The 17,238-nt window shown below is 42.4% G+C and overlaps 1 non-coding gene across 1 annotated transcript; it reads left to right on the top strand.

Annotated features, from left to right (window-relative positions):
• Nucleotides 1-16,592: 16,592 nt before the first annotated feature.
• On the top strand, nucleotides 16,593-16,690 carry LOC117283975. Its single transcript, XR_004515021.1, has one exon. It is a non-coding gene; the product is annotated as a small nucleolar RNA U13 (small nucleolar RNA).
• Nucleotides 16,691-17,238: the final 548 nt, after the last annotated feature.

Genomic DNA, 17,238 nt, shown 5'->3' with positions numbered 1-17,238 from the left:
GGCCAATCTGATGTTTCATTACAGGGTTTAAACAGTTAATTGTCAGTACTTTATTTTACAGCTCTCTGCTTGCTGCCAAAGACTCTGCAATCTTGTTTTGAGATGCTGGTTATGGGTGATAGTTTGGGAACCTCTGTGACCTTGGGTCTTGAGTGACGATTACTTCAGTGAAAGACAGCCTTATGCTGACCTTCATTATCCATGTAAGATGTTTAAGAAACAAACCTTTTACTGTGAAAAACTACAGAGATTTTTAGTCTTGTTTGTCGCTGCAACATAACCTAGCCTATTCTGACAAGTAACTCAGTGTTATATAGATAAGGAGGTCTGAGCCTCAGGAGCTTGCCCAATGCCATATTTAGTTTAGAAATAGGGATAGAATCCCTGTGTCTACTCTCCTGTTCCACATTCTTTCCTATGAGCTGCTGATAGAATGCCTAGCTTTCTGCAAGGTGCTAACCCGACACTCCAATTGTCCTGATGTGATGCGCAAAGGATCCTTTTTCTTAGATCTCTTGTCTTGTGGTTCCTGTGCCTGAAGAACTTTTATTAGGCCTTTTAAAAAAAATGAAACTGGGGGCTGGAGATTTAGCTCAGCGGCTCTGCCGCCTGCCTCGCGAGGACAAGGATCCGAGTTCGATCCCCTGTACCAAAAAAAAAGAAAGAAACTGGGGGCCAGGGATTTACCAGGGATTTAGCTCAGTGGTTCTGCCTTGAGTTCAATCTCTGGTACCCAAAACAAAAACAAACAAACAAACAAACTGGGGATTGAACCCAGGCCTTCAAGCATGCTAGGCGAGCACTCCACTACTGAGCAACTGTCCCATCCTTTTTAAAAAATATTATTTTGAGATAATCTCCTTAAGGTGCCCAGACTAGCCTCAAATTTGTGATACTTCTGCCTCACCCTCCCCAGTAGCTGTATTACCAGCTAGGCCACATTTTCAAAGCGTTATTTCCTATTATAGTGCAACTACATTCATTGTGAAGATGAGTTGGTGGTATGTGAGTGCATCCTGCTTTAGTTTAGGACAGATCTCCCTGATCTTTGTCATTTTTTTAAAGAGGCTTTTCTTGTGTTTTATGAGAAAGAAAAATGTATGGTCTGGTGGTTCTATGCATGAGTTTTAGGTCAGGGAGACCCAAGCTAACTTGGTCTTCAGTAATGAGTGACTTTAGGCATGTCAATCTCTTTAAGCCTGCATTTCTTAACTTTAAAATGAGGCCAGTAAGAAAAAAGGAAGAGAAAAGATAAGAGAAAAGGAAAAAAATGGAAACAAAGTCTTTGTAAATAGGGAAGGGGGAGGGGGAGGAGGGGGTCCAAGGGTATGAGGAAAAAATAAGAACCAAGATCTGTCATATAAGGGTACAGGATACCAATGATGAATGTAACTGTGTTGTGTATTTAAACTGTACTGATAAAAATTCATTTTATAATAAAAAAGAAGCTGAATTAAATTAAAAAGCACTTGGCACATGATTTAACCATAGTAAGCCACAGTAAAAGTTACTACTATTAGGGAAAGACTGGATGTTTTAGTGACAGGATTTTTGTCTAATAGGTGACAAGAAGGGTTAAGAAGAGCAGAATGTTCAACATATGTAAACAAATGCATAAATAGAAGCAAGGACAAAAATCACATGATCATCTCAATAGAGTCACAAAAAGCATTTGACAAAAATCTAACATCCATTCATGATTAAAAAAAAAGAAAACTGAAGAAAACAGGTATAGAAGGATCTTACTTCAATAGGTTAAAGCCATTTATGACAAACCTGCTGCAACATCAGAGCAAAAACTGAAAGCTTTCCCTCTAAAATCAGGAACAAGACAAGGATGTCCACTGTCACCACTCCTGTTCAATATAGTACTCAAAACTTACATCAGAACAACCAGGTGAGAGGAAGAAATAAAGGATATAGATAGAAAGGGAGAGATAAAATTTTCATTTGTAGATGACATAATCCTTTACATAGAAGACCAAAAGCTTTCCACCAAAAGAAGCCTAGAATTAATAACCAGATTCAGTAGTATAGCAGGATACAAAAACAACACACAAAAATCAGTAGCATTCCTGTGAATCAATAATAAACTCACTGGGAGAGAAATTAGGAAAACAACAGCATCAAGAAAAATTAACTATTTAGGAATTAACCTAACCAAGGAAGTGGAAGACCTCTACAGGAAGAACTGTAGTACTGTGAAAAAGGAGATTAAATAGAAAGATATACCCTATTCCTGGATAGGAAGAACCAATATTGTCAGAATGGCTGTACTTCCAAAACGGATACAGTAAGTGCTCAACTTACAAATGAATTCTGTTCTGGGAGAATGTTTGTAAGTCAGATTGATTTGTAAGTCTGACAAAGTGAGTCTTATACACCTTTGACACAAATATGCAATGTAAAGCATAAAAAATCCAAACACACAAATACTGTAATAGACTGTTTTACTTTTATAGTTACCTTAAGATGGTGGTACAGTGTAGTACAACTGTACATAAACTATTTTTACTTTTACAGTTACACAATACTATACACCATTGCACTGTATGGTAAACACACAGCAGCACAATAATGACAATGTCTAGCAGATACTTGAGCTACTTCTGTGATTTGTTTGCCTCTACAAATGCTTGTAACATGAGGTCCTTTCATATCTATGAAAGTTCACAGCTCCATTGTTTTGTCAGGGACTTACTGTAGTCAGATTTAATGTAATTCCAATCAAAATACCAATAGTATTCCTCATAGAACTAGAGAAAACAATCCTAAAATTCATGTGGAATCAGAAGAGAACTGGAATAGCAAAAGCAATCCTGGGCAACAAGAGCAAAGCAGGAGGCATCACAATCCTGGGTTTGAAATTATATTACAAAGCTACAGTGATAAAAACAGCATGGTACTGATAGAAAAACACACATGTGTATCAGTGGAACAGAATAGAAGATGCAGAAACAAGCCCAGGAAATTCAGCTCTCTGATCTTTGACAAAGGGGCCAAAAACATATGCTGAAAGAAATAGTCTCTTTAACAAATGAAGCTGGGAAAACTGGCCAACCACATGCAGAATGAATCTAGATCCAACATTTTCACTATGTAATAAACTAAAATCAAAATGGATCAAAGATCTAAATATTAAAACAGAAACACAATCTGCTAGAAAATACAATAGGTAAAACTCTTGAAGATGGAGGCATAGGCAAGGACTTTCTCAACAGAACCTTGATGGTACTAAAAATAACATCTAGTATCAATAAATGGGGTCACATCAAATTAAAAAGCTTCTGCACAGCAAAGCAAACCACAAACAGTGAAGAAACAACCTACAGGATGGGGAAAAAAATGGTCAGCTATTCCTCGGACAGAGAACTCATAGCTAGAATGTGTATAAAAACAAAAAAATGAAGAAAAAAAAAAAGAAAAAAAATGAAAAACCCTAGTCCTCCAAAAACAAAAGATCCAATGAAAATATGGGCAACTAAAATGAAGACATTTCTCAGAAGAAGTGTAAATGGCTAATAAATACATAAAACAATATTCAACATCTCTGCTATTAGAGAAATGCAAATTAAAGCAACACTGAGATTCCATCTTACTCCAGAAAGAATGGCCACCATCAAGAAATCAAATAATAACAAGGGTACGCAAGGCTGCAGGGGAGGGAGAGAAGGAAATCTACATTGTTTGGGAAATGTAAGCTGGTACAATCACCATGGTAACAAATATGGGGATTCCTTAAAAAACTAAATAGAAATTCCATTTGACTCACTTCTAGATATCTTCCCCAAAGAGAGACATCTTATTACAGTGATACATGTATACCCATGTTTATAGTAGCACAATTCATAGTAGATAAAGATTGGAAGCAGCCTATATATCCATCAACAGATAGATGGATAAAGAAAATATGGTATTTAAACACAATGGAGTACTATTTGCTATAAAGAAGTACATACTTGAGTCATTTGGAGGGAAGTGGATGCAACTTGAGATCATAATGTTAAGCAAAATGAATCAGGCACATAAATTTAAATATCACACGGTTTCTCTTGTATGAGAAATCTAAAATATAAACAAAAGATAAATAATAGAAAGTAGGGAGGTTGATCTTTTGTAAAAGGGAAAGGGATCAAGAGATGGAGGGAAGGGAGGAGAAGAGAAAGTAAAAATAACCAAAATGGGGCCAGGGGTTTAGCTCAGCGGTTCGGTGGCCTGCCTTGCAAGCACAAGGACCTGAGTTCGATCCCCGGTATGAAAAAAACAAAAAACAAAAAACGAAAATAATCAAAATGAACATGTTCTAACTCCTCACTAGGAATGTAATTATTATGTAATACTGCAAACAGGTACTAATAAAAAAATTGAAAACAAACAAACAAAACAACCCAGCAGAGTCTTTTCTGTTGCGGAAGCCTGTGGCCCTGTACAGGGGCATAGGGAGAGGGGACGAGGAAAGAGACCAGCAGGAAAGTAGTTGTAACAGTGGAAGTGTGAGTTGCTGCTGATCCAGCTGGTAAGGACAGTGGCTGAGGAAGGGAAGGACAGTCCTGGAGTACCAGGAGGAGACAGTACTAGCCAGAGGCAATCACTCTATGACCCTTCTCAGTGTGTTACAAGTCACATTGTATTGAATGATCTGATCTCATCCTTCTGGGCCAGCCAGTCCAGTTCCTGCCTTGAGTTCTGGACATTGATCTGTGGGTTCCAGACATACTGGTGGACTGGCTGGGCTGGGATGGTGGAGGAGGGTGTTGGGGTGCAACTACCTGTTGGTTACTTTCAGTCTCAACCCTGCCCATTCCTGTCTCCTCTCTGAGAGGGCAGAAAAGCTCCTCTGGGATCATCCAAAATGCCAAGGGCAGGGGCTGGCAGCTGCGTCCATGCTGGGAGTAAGCTCTTCACTTTCAAAGTAAAGCCACTGGCTTCCCATGCACTGGTCTTGGGCACCTCTGGGGTCACTATCCTGCTCCCTCAGAATCAAACCTATGTGATCCCTTTTTACCAAGTCAGCTGAAAACTTTCTAATCTCTTTGCAAAGTGCCAAGTATCTTCCAGCACCTTGAAAGGTGATTTTCTAAAAGCAGATCAAACAGTTTTGACATTTGCTGTAGAGCCATTTACAGTACTCCTCCTGGCCCACTGCTGGCTGTGGCTTCGCATCTGGCTGCAGATAAAGGTTGGAGCGGCATGTCTTGTCACAGACAGGAGGAGCCCGCTTGTGGGAGCCGCATCCTGGAGCAAAACATATCCCGTGCAAGTTGATCTGCTGCTCTGTCCTAGTGGACCATTTTTTCTTTCATAAAAGCCAGTCCATGGCCCCCCGCCTGAATTCTTCACACACATTTTTAAAATTTGCTGGAATTTGCAAAAACACATCAGTGGCTCTGCTGCTTTTGGGTTTTTATGTTTAGCAAAATAATCCCATGGCATCTCGCCTTCAAAGGGCTCTCAGCATCACGCTTTCCCCTATTCCAGCCTTCCAAAGTAGAGCTGAACAGGGCTAGGGACTTGGAGTGGAGGCTTATCCACTGTGTGGTGAGGCCTGCCAGCCAGGACTGCCAGCACTGGGATCCTCAATGCAGATGCCTTTGGGATTCAGGCAAGGGAATGAATGTGCCAAGTGGGCTGGATGGAAACAGTAAGGAGTGTGGAAACTGAGGCAAACTGGAGACCACCTGACATATCGAAACGGGCAGCTGGCCAAATAATTGCCACTGTGTGGCAATGTAAGCTGCATACTGTCAGAGCTTCCCAATTTCCAACAGAAGCAAAACATTTGGCATTTTTAAGATGTGAGATTGCTCCATTTTTAAATGTTGGCCCAAATTCTCTTAAAACACTCTGCAGGCCAAACCAAGCATATCTACCAGCTGAATCTGGCTTTCAGGTCAGCCCGTCTGCAATCTCTCCTCCCAGGGCAGAGATAAAGAACAGGGAGGGCAGGCTCATCCTTTTTCTTTAATCCCAGAGGTCATGGTTCAATGGCCTTATTTTGCAGATAAGGAAACTGAGGCCCATCACTCAGAGATTTCACTGATCTGTTTCCTCTACCTCCCGCCTCCCTCCCCTACGGTGTAAGACTAGAATGTCACTTACTAAGATGCAAAACAAGGTGTGACATCTCCCAAGTCTTGCATTTTAATAGCAGAAATCTAAAAGCCCTACAATTCAAAGAAACACCACTGTTTTTTTATTTTTTTATTTCTTGCATCATTGGGATCGAACCTGGTGTTTTTGCCCTAAGCTATATCCCTGGCCCTTTTTTAATTTTAATTTTGATACGGAGTCATGCTAAGTCACTAAATTGCCCAGGCTGGGCTCTACTTAAACTTGAAATTCTCCTGCCTCAGCAGGAGGAAGGTGGTGCCTCCCTGGGTGTTCAGTAAAACAAATCCAAGCTACAAAGATCCATCCAGAATCTTATCTGGCCTTGGTCAGAGCAGAAGCTGTTTGCCAAGGGGGTTGCATCCTCCCTTTCCCTGTCCTGCTGCTTTGGAGGCAGATGGTCAGCAAGGCCTCTCTTCTGCCCTGGTGTTCCCCCATGTCCTCATCCTGCCCCCACACCTCCTCATGTGCATGCTGTCAGAGTCCCGACCACCAAATTAGCCCTTTGTGATTTTATTTGTCTTTTATTGGCTCAAGCTGGATGTTGGAGATGGAGCCAGATGTGAGGCCAGAGGAGCACTTGAAAGGCCAGGTAATTAATTGGCAGCATCTGCCTTCACCTTCTTATCTTGACAGGCGGACACATGGGGCAGTGACCTGGGAGCTGGGCAGCAGCTGCCAGCTCCACATAAAATGAGGCAAAGGCCAAAGGGGAGCCATGCTAGGCCGGGAGTGCCACCATCTGTGTGTGCGTGTGTGCACAAATGTGCGAGTGTGAGCACACTGAGGATCACCCCACAGCCATTGCTCTCTGGCCCCCGACTCAGGAAGAACCATCTGTCCACTTCTTAATGTCTGGGGTGGGATTTGTACTATGTTTAAATTGAAGAGTAATTTCTATATAGTGAAATGAGTGGATCTTAAGTCTACAGCTTGAGTCTTCACAAATGAGCAGAAAAATCATGTAACCCTCCATGAAGATATGAAACATTGATTGTCCTCACCCTAGAAAGTTTCTTATGGTCCTTTCCAGGGAATCCTGCCCCCTCCCCTGCCCTGGCAGCCACAGTTCTGGTGTCTATCTCTACAGAGTAGCTTCTGCCTGTTCTTATGTATCATGTAAATGGAGTCATAGGTCACATCATCAAAGACTCATGTGCTTTCTTAGTCTAACTTGTTTTGCTCAACACTATATTTTTGGAGACTCATTCTGGTCACTCCATCCCTTGTGTCCTGAGTGTATTCCATTGTGTGACAACAGCACGATTTGTTTCTCTGTTCTCTGGTTGCTATTAGGAGGTTTCAAGTTTTGGCTATTTAAGTAGGATATTGGTTTTTCTATGGCTATACCACAAATCCCCATAAACATGATGGCTTAACAACACACATGTATTATCTCAGTTTCTGTGGGCTGGGTGTCCATCCCTGGAAGAACTGGGCCTTCTGCTCAGAGTGTCACTAGGCTTAAATTAAGGTGTCAGCCAGGGCTGTGATCTCATCTGAGGCCTGGGGTCTTCGGCTAAATTAATACAAATTTCTGGCAGAATTCAGTTTCTTGCCATTGCTCTCTTGAGGCTTCCACTTCTACAGGTCAGCTTCCATTCCCTGCTGCCTGCTCTTCTCCATCACAAGCAAGTGCTTCTTACAGGCAGCAGGAGTACATCTGTTACTTCTTGTCAGCTCTCTGACCTCTGAATCTCTTTGAAAGAGCTCATTTGATTAGGTTAGGCCCTTGCAGAATTATCTTTTTATCAAAGTCAGCTTATTAGGGACCTTTAATTATATCTGCAAAACTTCCTCCACCTTTTTATATGATGTAACCTAATCACAGGAGTGATATCACATCATAGTCACCCTCCAAGTGTGCTCATCAAATTTTTTAGCATTGCAACAAATAGCTGACAGATGAAAATGAAAGGTTTATTTTGGCTCACAGTGTTGGAGATATCTTAGTTCCTTTTCTTGTTGTTGAGGCACAATACTAAACACCCAAAGTTAAAAGAGGAAAGGCTTATTTAGCTCACCATTTGTAGAGCTTCATTCCATAGTTGGCTGGCTTTAAGACAGTGTGGCATGGCAGAGGAACATTGCAGAGGAGAAACAGTTCATGGCAGTCAGAAGGCAGCATAGCAGTGAAGTAGCAGGTAGTAAGCAACCACAGCACTTCTCTGTCTGTCCCTTATATTTTATCCAGGCCACTCACCGTTAGGGTGGGTAGCACTTACACTCAGGGTGAGGAATATTTAATCTTGTCCAGATATGCCAAACCAACCGGTGGACTAATTTAGTAACCACACACCTTTGATCCGAGTAACACACTTAATCTCAGCATCCCACACTTAATCCCGGCACCACACACTCTAGATCCAGCCACCTCTAAAAAGGCTCACCTATGATCCCTTTGGGAAGACATCTAGATACAAGCCATAAACATTCTGCCCCTGGCTCCCCAAAGACTCATGGGCACCCCTCTATGCAATGGGATTTAATCCACCACTAAGAGTTGCCAAAGCCCTAGCATTGCTGAAAACTTCAAGTCCAAAGTCACCTCTGGGATTTAAGGCAAACTCTTAACTGTATGAATGAAAAGAAAGTTTAACACTTCCAATATACAATGACACAAATAAACATTATCATTCTAAAAGGTCCAAATAGGGGGATAGGAAGGAATGGGACCAAAGCAAGTCCAAAATCCAGCAGGTCAAACATTAAGTACTGTATTACATGTCCAGCATTCAAGGCAGTCTGTGGCAAGATGTGAACTCCAAAGGACTTGGGTGGCTCTGCCTCTATGGCATTGTGTGGTTGCAGCTCTCAAGGCTTCTTTCTTGGGACAGCTTTACTCACTCCTTGCAGTTCTCCTAAGATGAGCCACATTCTTGGCTTCTTCAGATTTCTGGGGTCTCCATCGTACCTTTGGCTTACACTCACAGCCCTCTCAGGGCACACTACCTGGTCTTCCAGTTCTGAAATCTGGGTGGAAGCCTTCCTGACTCCAGAATTCTTGCGTGCTGCATGCACCTAAAAGCAGTACAACATGGATGATGCCAAGGTCTTCTGCCAGCTGGAGCAGTAGCCAGCCTTCTTTTTCTTTTGGCTGTAGGACTTGTGTGCCTGGATCCCTGCGCACTCTGAAACCAATCCCAAGGAACAAACTCTCTAGGCTGTCACTGTTCTGGGACACAATACTCTGGGGATCTCTTCTCAAAGCAAATTGTTTCACCTTTGCAACATTGAGGCTTCAAAGGCTGGAGTTTCTTGTGATTTTCCTCAGGCCATCTTTTCCATTGTCCTGTTCCTTGTCAGCAACCAAGGTATCTTCTGCTTTATCTTTGTCATCCATAGCTTTACTGAAGCTTTCCTTCTGGCCAAAGAATGTTTTGACTCATTCTGATGGGCATTGCTCTTGATTCTCAACATAGATCTGGCTAAAAGCCCCTAACAGTAGCTATGCCACCACTTCAACATTAGACTATCTTGAAATTTCCTCTGCAAGATTAACTAGTCTTAATATCAGTCTCAGGTGAAGTCTGGACAGGAGCAAAATGCAGACAAATAGTCTGCCAAGGCATAACACACATCATGTGAGTCCAGTAGCCAATGCAGTCCTTCCCAGCAGAAGAAACTTCCTACACCTGGTCTTTACTGGCTGCATTTCTATCAGCATTCTGGTCTTCTGAGCCCTGACCAGATTCTCCCATCAAGTGCAGCTAATGGCATTCCAGGACTGCTTCTTCAGCCAGCATCTCCAAATCTTTCCAAACTCTTCCCACAAGCCAGTTCCAAAGGCTCTTGAGCCACATGGCCAGGTAATGTCCTGCAATGACCCCACTTTTTTGGTACGAAATTCTGTTTTAGTTTCTTTTCTCATTGTTGAGACAAAATACCTCATACCCAAAGTTAGAGGAGGAGAGGTTTATTTTGGCTCACAGTTTGTAGAGGTTTCAATTTGTAATTGGCAGGCTCCAAGGCAGGGTGGCATGGCAGAGAAGAAATAATCTATGGCAAGCAGGCAAGAGGCAGCAAAGCAGCAAGCATCAGAAACTGACAAATGGATGACCAGCAGCAAGTGGCAAGCGGATGCAGCCTTAATCCTAGCACTGCACCATGAATTGATCCCAGCAGCACATACCCTAGATCCACCACCTCTGAAAAGCCCTACCTATGACTACTTGAGGCTTTGAGGGGACATTAGATACAAACCATAACAGAAGTCCTAGTCCCATCATTTTGGGACTGTGATGAGATAACATATCAGCGGGGAGTATGTGGCAGAGAAAAGTTGCTAACCCTGTGTCTGAGAAGCAAAAAAAAAAAAAAAAAAAAGGGAGGAAGAAGCAGGGATCTCACTAGCCCCTCCCACCTCTTATTAAAGGTTCCATGGCATCTCAATAGTGCCACCAATGGGGACTAAGTTTTTAACATAGAGAGAACCACCTAGCCAATAGGTTAAGCTCTGGGTATAATTTCCTAAGTGGTTCTTATCCAAGTCACATAAACACAGCATAATTAACCATCACACCCACCCCGACTCAGGAGTCAGTCTTGCACAAGCAACAGTGGGACAACTGAGAACCATGTGTCTCTCACTAAATGAGGTTACTGGAAGCTCTCAGTATCCTTCATGATTTTTTCCAGCCCCAAAATGAGAGAGAGAGAGAGAGAGAGAGTAAGAGAGGAAGAGAGAGAGAGAGAGGAGGGGGGAGAGGGGGAGAGGGAGAGGGAGAGAAAGAGAGAGAGTCCTTTTCTTTCCCTTTTTATTCCATACAGGCTACAAGCCCATTGGTTGGTGCTACCAGTACCTGGCATGTATCTTCTCCCTTTGGTTTGTGGCCTACATGTCTTTCTTTCTCTCCTCTCTTCTTTGTAGGAGCTCTATTCTGTGCCATTGCCTTTGGAAGTTGGTCTCCAGCAGAGACTTTTTAGCCTTCCAATGTGGACTCTTCAGTTTCCTGGCTTGGACTTGCACAAGTGATTAAATGAGCCTCCAGGTCTTCAACTTTTGACTACTACTGGATCCTCCAGCTCTCCAGTATTCAAATGAAAAATTTGGATTACTCCATCTCTGATTCTGAGGTCAGCAGAATTGGGACCCTTCTGCTCTGTTTCTGTAAGTCTACCTAATAAACGACTTGTATAGTTAAACATAAATTTCATATTAATTCTGTTCCTCTAGTGAACCCTAGCTAATACAGTGGGGAGGAACTGACTCTCCTGTTTCTTCACACAGGGTCAGAAAGAAGTCTGTGGGCTTTACTTCAGAACCATTCAAATGTCCAGTTACACAGTGACCATTTACCTATTAGTCTGGTTTGGTGTGAATGTTTGTGTTTTCTAAAAATTCATAGGTTGATAGTAATCCCTGGTGCAATAATGTTAAGAGGTGGGGCAGTGGTTAGGTCATGGGGGCTCTTCCCTCACAAATGGGATTAATACCCTTACACAGAAGCCTACAGAAGCTTCTTAGCTGCTTTTTGCCCTTGTACCATGTGAGGAAACAGCAAGAAGGTGCCACCCATGAGGAATAGACCTGCATCAGACACTGACTGCTGGTGCAATGATCTTGGACTACCCAGTCTCTCAAACTGTGAGCAATAGATCCTTTGCTTATAAATTATCTGATCTAAAGTACTTTGTTATGGCTGATGGGATGGACTCAAACATGGTTTTAACACATTAATTGATAATTCTTACCAGAATTAATGATTTCATTAGAGCCCCAGATAGAATTTTGGCTCATTATTTCTACTCTGAAAAATTAGAATTTGATCTGGAATCTGCCTGGGTTTGGTCTGTGAGAGCCTGACTTCCCTTTAGGTCAGACCATCCAGCTTAGATCTACTCCCACTAGGCCCAGAGCATAGGTCCACCTATGACCACGAGTTGGGTCTCAGGTCTATAGCAGCATCACTTGACTAAAACCTCAAGGAGGCCGGACTATATCACTGCTGAGTGTCTAGATCCTGAGGTATGTGGCTGCCCTTACAATGTTTCCATGGGAAACAAACTACTCTGGTTTGATGTGGTTTGTCCCCCAAGGATTCATGTAATGGAGGCTTGGTCCCCAAAACGGAAATACTTTAAGAGCTGGGACCTAGTACAATAAAAAGTGATTAGGTTTTCAAGTTTGTCTTCAGGCCAGAGTTCACTCAGCAGGCAGAGTTGCAGCTATGGTCTTACTGTGCACTGAGACCTCTCAGTGGGTCCTCTGCTCAGTACTTGCCCTGGGGAGCAGCCTGCCTTGTTGTATTGATGTTCTACCCAAATCCCACAGCCCTGCCTGTCTGCTTGCTGATGTGGCCTCTCCAGGAGTCTGTCTTGTTCCCAGGGGCCCCATTATAGTGAACTAGCATGCCAAGTTGAATCTGGAGATACTGCCACATAATGCTGGCACCACCACCCATTCATAAGGTGCCCATCAGATAGCTAACCCAAGGATGCTTAGGTAAGTTGGGGTGCATGTTCATTCCCCTTTTACCCTGGCCACAATCCCAGAAAATGTCCCAGCAGCTGGGCCCTGACTCCAGGACAGCTACCCCTCCTGCAGAGAAATCTACCTTTAATTTAGCAGTTCTGTGTCTTTCTGCCTGGAAAAGTCTTAGTGGTATCAATTAAAGATCTCTTTTATCCCCTCCTGGTTGACGAGTGAGAAATCTAGGGACTGCCTAGGAAGGAGGGCCTCCTTTTCTCTGATTCCCCAAAGAGTGACTTTTTCTTGGGCAGAGCACCTGGCGGAAGGCTCTGGAGCTTTCTCCCTGGTGACTTGGAGACTGACAACATGGAAAGTCAGAGAGGTTGCAGACACCATGCCTAGCACGCTGCACAGGACCTCACTGTATCCTTACGGCCACCTAAAGTCTCAAGACCCATTCTAGGGCATCTGAAATGAGCAGACATTTCTCAGACAAAGAAGTAAAAGCAGCAAGTAAATATATGAAAAAATGTTCAACATCACTGGTCATTTGAGAGATGCAGATGAAAACAACACTGAGATTCCGCCTCACCCCACAAAGAATGGCTGCTATCAAGAAATCACATAATAACAAATGTTGGCAGGGTTGTGGGGAGAAAGGAACCCTTCTCCACTGTTGGTAGGAGTGCAGACTGGTGCAACCACTATGGAAATCAATATGGAGATACCTCAAAGAGCTAGGTCTAGAGGTTCCATTTGACCCAGCCACCCCTCTGCTGGGTGTCTTTACAAAAGATTTAAAAGAATCATACCACAGAGATATATGTGCACCAATGTTTATAGCTGCACAGTTTGTAATATCTAAAACTTGGAAACAGCCCATCTTCCCATTTGTTGGAAACTGGATAAAGAAGATGTGGTTTTTCTATAAAATGGAATACTACTCAGCCATAAAGAATGAGAAATTAGAGTCATTCATAGGAAAATGGATACATATTGAGGATATACTCTTAAATGAAATAAATAAGTCACACATGTGTAAACACCGAATAGTTTCTCTAGTGTGAAAAACTATAATAGTACATAAGATCCTAATGGGATAATTAAGAGTGTGAAATAGGAAGAAAAGGGCTAAATGTGTAGGGAAAGTGGGAAGGGTAGGGGAAAGGAAATAAGGGAAAAGAAAATATATGAGAAAATGAAAAAATGGAAATAAAGAGTTTGTAAATGGGGAGGGGAGGAGGGGGTGAAGGAAAGGCAGGGACAAGGGGAAAAAAACAAGAACCAAGAACTGTCATGTGAAGGTACAGGATCCCAGTAATGAATGTAACTGTACCTTAGACCTAGATTGTACCAATAAACTCAATAAAAAGAAAAAAAAAGACCCATTCTAGTCCTGTGTTAGTCCATCTCGCATGCCCTTTGCCAGGGTGTTAAATTTGGCCATGGCAGAGGGCTCCCATACCAATGCACTGTCCATTATCTGACCTCACAGTCTCTTTTCTCCAACTCCCTTAATTCAGAATCTTCAGGGTCCAATTCTGCATATCTTCTCCAGGCTCCTTCAGGGGATAGTGATTCCCCTCACTCTGTAGGCCCAGCACCCTGGTCAGCTGGTGACTTGACCCTAGTTATGCTGTGGTGGTAAGGGGGACAGTCTGGATAAATCCTGAAGGGGCATGTGTGACCTTACAAAGTAGAGGTTTTTATCCATTTGCGAGCAAGGAAGAGACACTAAAAGAGGTCCTTAGCATACTCTTAAGTGAATTGAGCACACATGTTTAAACATCACGTTGTTTCTCTGGTGTGAGACACCAAATGGGTAAATAAGGACCAGAATGTATAATAGATTTGGTAGAAAGAGAAGAAAAATGTTCAAATGAGAAGGGGAACTGGGAGGAGAGAAGGGAAAAGAAAGAAAGGGAAATGAAAAAAAAGAGGCTAGAAGGAAAAAAATGGAAATAAAGCTTTTGTAAATGAGGAGAAGAGGGAGTGAAGGCAGGGGAATGGGAAAAAAAAAGAATCAAATATATCATGTACAGGTACAAATCCCTATAATGAATATTATTATTACGTGTATCTAAAATTAATTTAAAAACATAAAAGAGGTCATTATTTCAGGGCCAAATAGTTCAGGAGGCTCAAGGTTTCAAGATTCTTGGACATACTGACTCCATCTCAAGTATCAGGGTCCCCTTTTTCTCAACCACAGGAATCTGGCACAAGCAGATTCGTTGGGGTTAAAACTTCAACTTTCATTGGAATGCTGCTAGTTTTATAATTAAGCTGAGCTTGACCCTGAGCTTTTTATGTCCTCTTGCTATAAGAGATGAGTCTTGTACTGTATTTCCCTTTCAATTGTGAATTCACCACCTTCGGCCTTGCATAGCCTTTCTCTCATGCATTGACAGTGTTCATTGATACCTATCCATAGTACCACTTGAATGCCTGAGCAATTCTACTAGTTGGTGTGTTCTCCTCCACCCTTATCCCACTCCAGCTTATCCCTAGTGAAGACTTTAACTATCGTACCACCACATGCCAAGTGCTTTTTTACTCTACCTACCACCAGTGATGAGTCTTTATTGATGACTGTCCAGCAGGAGTCTTACTAGGGACCTCAGGTGATCCTATGGAGCACTTTGCAGCTAGGGAGAGCCCTTCTGAGTTCTTTGTGTAAAGGCCAAAGGTCTGGGCCTTTGTCCTACTGTACTGAGAGTGTGTCACCTTAGGAAAGGTGGCAGTCTTCTAGTGAAGGCTTAGCTATGAGTTATAAGCAGCCAACACTCTTGGGAGATGGAGGAATGAGTACCTTTGAGCCAAAGGGAAATTGGAGAAGCTCATAATGGTATTCATTATGGACAAGTAAATTCTTTCCAGTATTCCCCTATTATAAAAATGCTGTAATGAACATCTTTGCACATCTCTCTTTATGCACACACAGCATTAATTCCCTATTTTGCACACTATGCCATGTAAAAATGATGTGTGTATCACACTGAGTGAACAGAGATGGGTGTGAAAGTTCTTGAGTTGCTTGTATTGGCAGCTGGGGGACCAAGCTACTCCAGAGTCTCTCTTCCCTCTATTGGTCCCTGAGGCCTGAGAGGATCAGTATCTTCATTCTACATATAGGGGTTTGAACTCTGGATTTCAATATACCTAAAAAACAAAAAACAAACAAACAAACAAAAAAAACCCTGCAGAATGTAGGTTATGTGTATTTTTGGCTTTATTACATATTGAACATTTTTTTCTATAAAACTAGAAGGAGATGCCATTTCATGCCATCCAGAATTTAACACTGTTCCAACCTTAATGTTATGTAAAAAACCTTCCCATCTTAGCTTGAACTGGTTGCAGATCTAAGACAGATTTTGTGGTCATTGCTATGACTGTACCTGACCATATGGTTCAAAAGCCTTTGGAACTGGCATGTGAGGTGAATAAGGAAAGGTTTGGAGATGTGGTCAAAGAAGCCCCAGAATATTGTAAGCCAAGCTTGATTTGGAGAATCTCTTCAGAGCTCAGAAGACCAGAATACTGATAGAAATGTGAATAGTAAAAACTAGGCTTGGGAGATTTCAGTTGGGAACAAGGATTCCATTGGCAGTTGGACTCAAGGCCATATTTATACTTTGACAACAAATTTACCTGTCAAAGACATGTCCTGAGACTTTGAGGGAGACTGAGATTAAGGGTAGCAGTGGCTGGGGATTTAGCTCAGTGGTTCTGCCACCTACCTGGCAAGCACAAGGTTCTGAGTTGGATCTCCTGTACAAAAAAAAAGAGAAAGAAATTCAAGGCAGCCCAATGCTGAGGCTGTGGCATGGGTACTGCTGGTGGCTTTTAGCTATATCTACCATAAGAAGGGGGACCAAAAGTAGAGCTGAATAATGATGAAAAATTTTGTTGGTGGCCAGAAGGGAAGCTTCTGTAAAATTGGAGCCTGTGGGGGCTGTAAAGTTGGAGCCTGTAAAATTTGGCCAAGAGAGTTTGGTTGTTGAAAAGATTAGCATTAAAAAGAAGCCAAATATTTTAAAATAGAAAGGAAAATAGAAAAGTTGCCTTGATCCTTCAGTTCATGAGCATGATGATTGGGTGTTCATGCCATTTGTGATGTGTCTCCTTCAAACATTGTTACAAGGTTGGTGAATTACCCATCTGACATGAGAAAAAAGATTCCTTGAGGGCATCTGAGGAATCAGAAAGACCTAAACTTTAGCAGATGAAGAGGAACAAAAATAAGACTTTTCATTTTTTGGGACTGAGGCTCAAAGACTTTTCTTTGAGAAGAGAGCCCCAGGACAGGTACTACCCCTTTCTGTGAATTGTTTGAAACAACAAAACAAAACAACTGGGGAATCAGTTCCCTGGGATTCATTTCATAGTGCTTTGCCGTCTGGGCACTCAGAGTCCTCTGTAGTCATGAACCAAGAGGACCTAAGCTACTGTTAAGCTGGTAGCAGATCTTGGTATAATCCATGTGGTACTAATTTTACAGGCATGCAGAATGCAAGAGTTGGGTTTCCACTTAGATTTCAGAAGAAGGCCTGGGAGACCAGGCAGTGTGCTGCTGAGAAGGCAATATGTGAAACTATGGCAGTAAAGCCAAAATGCAGTGGAGATCCCAGGAAGTTGGAGAAGCCAGAAATGGGACATGTGAGGAAAGCTACAGGCAATGAACAAAGCCAGCCCCAGAGAGAGTCCATGAGAGC

The sequence above is a fragment of the Fukomys damarensis genome, unplaced genomic scaffold (assembly GCF_012274545.1).
Source record: "Fukomys damarensis isolate Sample0158 unplaced genomic scaffold, DMR_v1.0_HiC HiC_scaffold_32, whole genome shotgun sequence".
NCBI classification, from domain to species: Eukaryota; Metazoa; Chordata; class Mammalia; order Rodentia; family Bathyergidae; genus Fukomys; species Fukomys damarensis.
This window is presented reverse-complemented; position numbering and strand designations above follow the sequence as displayed.